The sequence below is a fragment of the Coregonus lavaretus genome, assembly GCF_964263955.1.
Source record: "Coregonus lavaretus genome assembly, chromosome: 39".
NCBI classification, from domain to species: Eukaryota; Metazoa; Chordata; class Actinopteri; order Salmoniformes; family Salmonidae; genus Coregonus; species Coregonus lavaretus.
Window position 1 is genome coordinate 15,629,482 of NC_140026.1, and position 7,238 is coordinate 15,636,719.

A 7,238-nucleotide genomic window follows, 5' to 3' on the forward strand; every position below is an offset into this window, starting at 1 on the left:
AAAGAGAGAAGGAGAGAGATAGAAAGAGAGAGAGAGTGAAAGAGAGAGAGATAAAAAGTGATAGAGAGAGAGCAAGAGAACGAGAGAGAGAGAGAGATAGAGCGAGGGAGAGAAAGAGAGAGAGAGAGAGAGAGAGAGAGCGAGAGAGAGAGAGAGAGAGGAGAGAGAGATGTTTGGGCGAGATAGAGATAAACATGCTCTGTTTTTCCAGGAAGCAACTGTCAGCAGCCATCTTCACAGTTGAACCCCTGACCACAGTGAGTTTGATCTGAAAACTCCCAGAGCGCACACACACACATATACAGTACTTGAACGCTTACACACACACACTTACACACATCCACACACACTTACACATACACATACATTTACAAGTGACAATCACTGAGAACACAAATTACTGTAAGCTTACATCATCTTGTCTTACGGTTTATTCTGACAAGCTTTTCAGTACAGTTTGTAAACCTTAGACAATGCAAATAGACTACAGACTTCGGAAATATGCGCCTTTCCTGCGCATTATTTTTCCTTATGATCCATAGAGATGAATGTTAAACTAGTCATATGGAAGCAAACTGAAAATCATATCAAAATGTATTGCGGACCTTTTCCACAGTGAAGTAGGCTTTAAAGTGCCATTATTCCGAAATGTAATTGTGTGCCCTCATAATTTGCATGGATGAAATGTGGAGACCCAAGCTATAGGCTTTTGTAGGGCCAAACTTGCAGAGTTGATGCATGCACTTTAGAATGTTTTAATTATATGTCCAGGCTATTCTCACTATTATTTTACAATTTGTATCATGTTAAATATTAGCCACTATCGGGAACCACCGTCAGTAATATAACTGTCACTTTCGTGTTAGTTTCCATTTTGTAGCCTCCATTTTGATGTTTACCATTATTTCCTCTGTTATGTCCATGTAGTTGTTCCTGAGGGTCGCTAACATTAGTGGATCATATTAGGCTAATTTTGTGCAATAATTTGGGACATGTATCCTTTTTGAATCATTATGGAACTCAGACCACACATAGCGGTGTAAATCTGGAACCTGGCGCACTGTTCAAGATGACTGGACCGTTGTCATACAGTTCCATAATTAGTGAGGATTAGAGTAAATTTATAGGACTATTGTTCCACTTTACAATATTTTATGGATTGAACTTGAATTTGGCAACTTTCACGATGAATCAAACCACTGTATTTTTGATTCTGTCACGAATTCCGCCGAGGCTGCCTCCCTTCCTTGTTCGGGCAGGCTTCGGCGTTCGTCGTCACCGGCTTACTAGCCATTGCCGCTCCATTATTCATCATTCCATTTGTCTTGTCTTGTCAATCACACACACCTGGTTCTTATCCCCTCATTAGTCTGTGTATAAGTGTTCCCTCTGCCCCCCTTGTCCTTGTGGGTGATTGTTTATTTGTGAGAGTGGTGTAGCTCGGAGGAGCTACTCGTACCTTGTTATTGCCGGGGTAGATATTTCCCCTGTGCCTGTTAATGGTGGAGCTACCGTTACCTTGTATTGCCAGGGTAGATATTTCCCCTGTGCCTGTTTCGTTTGTCGCTATCCAGCACAATGTGTGTACGATGGAATAAACTCTGCATTCGGTAATTACCCTCCTGTACCTGACTCCTTCTATCAGACTCATCACAGATTCATCATCATATTTAGTACGTAAAGGCTCTCCAATCCTGTTTTTTATGATTCATAGATACTGGAAGCGGAAGGTTCACTCAACCTTATTCATGGTTTCCTCGCACATAAAGGTGGTGGAATTAAGTCAAGGTCCAAATACTGCATATCTACAAACATACCCATGCCACATCTTAATTTCGTTGATCTCAACCCAAACGAATAGCAGGTGAATAGCATGCTATTGTCATGCTTAAGTTCAAGGTCAAAATACACATAGACAGAAAAGTTCATAAAAAGGGAATTCCGTTCCAGTTACACGCGCTTAACTCAGGTCAGCATTCCCCCCATACTGACTAAACTATAAACATAAAGCAAACATACAAGCTCTTTACATGAGGGACGGTAGCAAGTGTAATGTTAGTTCTGCCCCCACACGTATATACACACACACTAGGAGGCTGTGTGTGTGGGATTAGCTGCTAGATGGTGTGTAACTGCCTTTGTGTGTTGTCGAGTGGTGCCATGTTCACTGCCTGCCTGGGAGATATACTTTTACGAGACATGAGGTCTGCCCCGCAGCCAGAGCCAAAGTTTAACTAGACCTCCTGCAAACTCTCTCTCTCTCTCTCTCTCTCTCTCTCTCTCTCTCTCTCTCTCTCTCTCTCTCTCTCTCTCTCTCTCCCTCTCTCTCTCTCTCTCTCTCTCTCTCCCTCCCTTCCTCTTTCTCCTTATTCCCCCCTCTCTCCACCTGTCCTTTCTAGCCCCCTCTTTCTTCCATCTGTCGCTTTTTCACACACAAATGCACACATTCTCATACTCCAACACCCATGTCCAAGTTCAACGAGGTGTGGCTTTCGCTCTCCCCCCTCTCACACACACACACACACACACACACATACACACACACACACACAGCTTCTGTTAACCTGAGAGGGCGAGGTCAATCCCTCTGATCCGCTGCCTGCATGCCTTCCATAAGGACACGCTGCGGCCACGGCAACTAATCAAGTGTGCCTCAACTTTGACCAACTCCAGCAGAAAGGCTGCAATATGCTTCAATACAATTTACTGTATTTTTGCAAATGACTGTATTTTGCTTTTTGCAGAGTAATTCCAAAATACACAAAAATAAATAATTCCAGTACTGTTAAACAAACAAAAAGTGTATACACACTATGAATATGCATAGCATATTGTCCAAATGAAACAGATACAGTTGAAGTCGGAAGTTTACATACACCTTAGCCAAATACATTTAAACTCAGTTTTTCACAATTCCTGACATTTAATCCTAGTAAAAATTCCCTGTTTTAGGTCAGTTAGGATCACCACTTTATTTTAAGAATGTGAAATGTCAGAATAATAGTAGAGATCATTATTTATTTCAGCTTTTATTTATTTCATCACATTCCCAGTGGGTCAGAAGTTTACATACACTCAATTAGTATTGGGTAGCATTGCCTTTAAATTGTTTAACTTGGGTCAAATGTTTCGGGTAGCTTTCCACAAGCCTCCCAAGTTGGATGAATTTTGGCCCATTCCGCCAGACAGAGCTGGTGTAACTGAGTTAGGTTTGTAGGCCTCCTTGCTCACACACGCTTTTTCAGTTCTGCCCACAAATTTTCTATAGGATTGAGGTCAGGGTTTTGTGATGGCCACTCCAATACCTTGACTTTGTTGTACTTAAGTCATTTTGCCACAACTTTGGAAGTATGCTTGGGGTCATTGTCCATTTGGAAGACCCATTTGCGACCAAGCTTTAACTTCCTGACTGATGTCTTGAGATGTTGCTTCAATATATCCACATCATTTTCCTTCCTCATGATGCCATCTGTTTTGTGAAGTGCACCAGTCCCTCCTGCAGCAAAGCACCCCCACAGCGTGATGCTGCCACCCCCGTGTTTAATGGTTGGGATGGTGTTCTTCGGCTTGCAAGGATCCCCCTTTTTCCTCCAAACATAACGATGGTCATTATGGCCAAACAGTTCTATTTTTTTCATCAGACCAGAGGACATTTCTCCAAAAAGTACGATCTTTGTCCCCATGTGCAGTTGCAATCCGTAGTCTGGCTTTTTTATGGCGGTTTTGGAGCAGTGGCTTCTTCCTTGCTGAGCGGCCTTTCAGGTTATGTCAATATAGGACTCGTTTTACTGTGGATATAGATACTTTTGTACCTGTTTCCTCCAGCATCTTCACAAGGTCCTTTGCTGTTGTTCTGGGATTGATTTGCACTTTTCGCACCAAAGTACGTTCATCTCTAGGAGTCAGAACGCGTCTCCTTCCTGAGCGGTATGACGGCTGCATGGTCCCATGGTGTTTATACTTGCATACTATTGTTTGTACAGATGAACGTGGTACCTTCAGGCATTTGGAAATTGCTCCCAAGGATGAACCAGACTTGTGGAGGTCTACAATTACTTTTCTGAGGTCTTGGCGATTTATTTTGATTTTCCCATGATGTCAAGCAAAGAGGCACTGAGTTTGAAGGTAGGCCTTGAAATACATCCACTGGTACACCTCCAATTGACTCAAATGATGTCAATTAGCCTATCAGAAGCTTCTAAAGCCATGACATAATTTTCTGGAATTTTCCAAGCTGTTTAAAGGCACAGTCAACGTAGTGTATGTAAACTTCTGACCCACTGGAGTTGTGATACAGTGAATTATAAGTGAGATAATCTGTCTGTAAACAATTGTTGGAAAAATGACTTGTGTCATGCACAAGTAGATGTCCTAACCGACTTGCCAAAACTAGAGTGGTTGAAAAACAAGTTTTAATGACTCCAACCTAAGTGTATGTAAACTTCCGACTTCAACTGTACATAACAATGCTAGTCAACCCCATCTGCTGCAAGTTCTCATCCACATCACACTGTATGGCCTCTCGCGCAATACACCTGGGAAAGAATCTCTTTGCATGCCTGATCCATCCCTGGCAATCTTCTGCAGAGATATCCAGGCATCCTGCATTCATTGCATCCAAGAGTGACATTTGATCATGTGGATGGTGGTCATAAACTTTCCACCTCCATGAGGAAAATAATTATTCTATGGGGTTGAGGAAGGGAGAGTAAGTGGGGAGGAAAAGTGACACTATCCCAGGATGGGCTGAAAACCACTCTGTGACTGCATGGAAGTGGTGAAATGCCACATTGTCCAATACAATCACCCAGGTTTCCATATTTCTTCTGACTTGCCCTCTTTCTTCACCTGGCAAAAGCCTTCCATAGAGGTCATCCGTGAATGAAATGAGGCGCTCTGTGTTGTATGGCCCAATTAGTGGTTTATGTAACAGCAATCCTTCAGAGGATATTGCGGCACACATTGTGATGTTGGCACCCCTCTGGCCCGGGACATTCACTGTTGCTATTTTCCCAATCACATTCCTTCCACGTCGGCGTGTTTTGGCCATGTTAAAACCAGCCTCATCCACAAAGACGAACATGTGGGGTGTTGGCCTGGCTTCAAGCTCCATTACACTCTAAAATATTGCAAATCCACAGGGCAACATAACAGTTATTCTATAACAGTAGTTTACATTACAGTATACTGTAACTGAAATCAATTCTGAGTGTGCAGTGCTCTGGTGGGTTTTGTTTACAGTAAAAACAGTACTGTTTTACAGGATATAGACATCTACCTGGACATATTGGTACCGGAGTTCCTTGACACGATCAGAGTTCCTCTCAAAGGAAACAGTGTACACCTGCTTCATGCTGATATGATGCTTTGTCAAGACTCTAGCAATGGTTGTCGTGCTTACACTTTCAACATTTTGAAATGTATTATTGTCTGCCAACACTCTCTCTTGAATTTCTCTGAGTTTTATGGCATTGTTGCTAATGACCATGTCAACAATTACAGCTTCCTGCTGAGCAGAGAAAATCCTACCTCTCCCCCCTCCATTTGGTAACCATTGGGTCCTAAAACAGAAATAAAATTACACACAAGTGGTTCGGAGAGCTTTTGCTCGATTTACTACTCTACAGTAATATTCAGTACAGTTAGATGCCCATGCAGAATGCATATCTTACGTGTTAGTTTGCTGGAAGGTTCTTATAATAGATGACACAGTTGAGCGTTGCAAATTTGGCTGCACTCTGAGACCAGCATCTCTCATTGATAAACCATGATTGACAACATGATCAATGATTGTAGCCCTAATCTCATCTGACACTACAACTCTGGGTCTTCCCCTCAGTCGTCTTCCACCACGGATACGTAATCCTCTGCCTCTCCCAGCAACTCTTCCACCTTTGTAAGCCACTACTCGATCTCTGGCTGGGTCCATGTTTATGTAAAATACATTCCAAATATGTCCCCTTTTGTAGAGATGGTAATGACATAAAAATGGAAAACACCTGGGTAGGTCTTCAGTTACGTAATGTAGAATGAAAATCATCTGTGAATAATTAAGAGTTATTATTATTATTTTAGAATTTCTATTTTGCTATTACTGTAGCAATGTAAAAAATTGCAGTCTAATTCAACTTTCAATAGATTTTGAACTTGAGTTTAACAGTTTTGATAAGGGTATCTTAACATTTGCAAAATGGTCTGTAGATACATAGAGTTTTGTTGGTAAATGTGTTTTTGTGAGACAAGTATTTATGTAATTTGAAAGATGTTGTCATTGAACGCATTTTGTGTCAAAGCAATGACAAATGATCCACAGGTTGCCACATAGAGTGTTGTTGTGATAACTGTATTTAGAGTTTTGCACATGTATCCGCAGTATTGAAAATGCTTATTAGCAATCTGAAAAAACGGTAATACATAACATACCCTGTCCTTCGCCGTGTCCAACCCACCCCTACCTATCCTTCGCCCTGTCCAACCCACCCCTACCTATCCTTCGCCCTGTCCAACCCACCGCTCCCTATTCTTCACCCTGTCCAACCCACCCCTATTTATCCTTCGCTCTGTCCAACCCACCCCTACCTATCCTTGACCCTGTCCAACCCACCCCTACCTATCCTTCGCCCTGTCCAACCCACACCTACCTATCCTTTGGCCTGTCAAACTCACCCCTACCTATCCTTAGCCCTGGCCGTGGTAAATTTCACCTCCCCTCCACTCTAGAGATACTATAGAGATACTATAGACCTTTGGTCATGGATGTCTGTTTCCCCTCTATTATTCAGACACAGCTTCTCCAGACTCCAGCTCTACTCTGATGTATTTGTAGTCTACAATGGGAACCTTATTTTGGCAGTCGCAGGGTTAGTGGGGACAGGTGATTTACGACACCAGGGGCCTTAGGGGAGGGCAAGGGTTCCGCGTTTCTTTGTTTCCAGGCGCGGTCTGGATGTTGTTATGGCAGGCACACACACACGCCATGTAGCGGGCTTCCCGAAACGCTCCGAGGCGGTCGGAATGCGTGGTGGGAGCGGGAGAGAGGGAGAAGGGATCGGTAGGCCGGGGTAGGTGGGATTAGGGATCAAAAGGCGGCAGGGGGGGGGAGGTAACATTAGCCCACCCTGCCCAGGTGGTGCGGCACTGGAGTCTGAAAGGAGACCCCCAGCTGGGGTGGTTGCGGTTGTGGTGGTGGTGTGTGTATGAGTGTGTATGTGTGAACTCCGTCTAGTTGGGTTTGAACC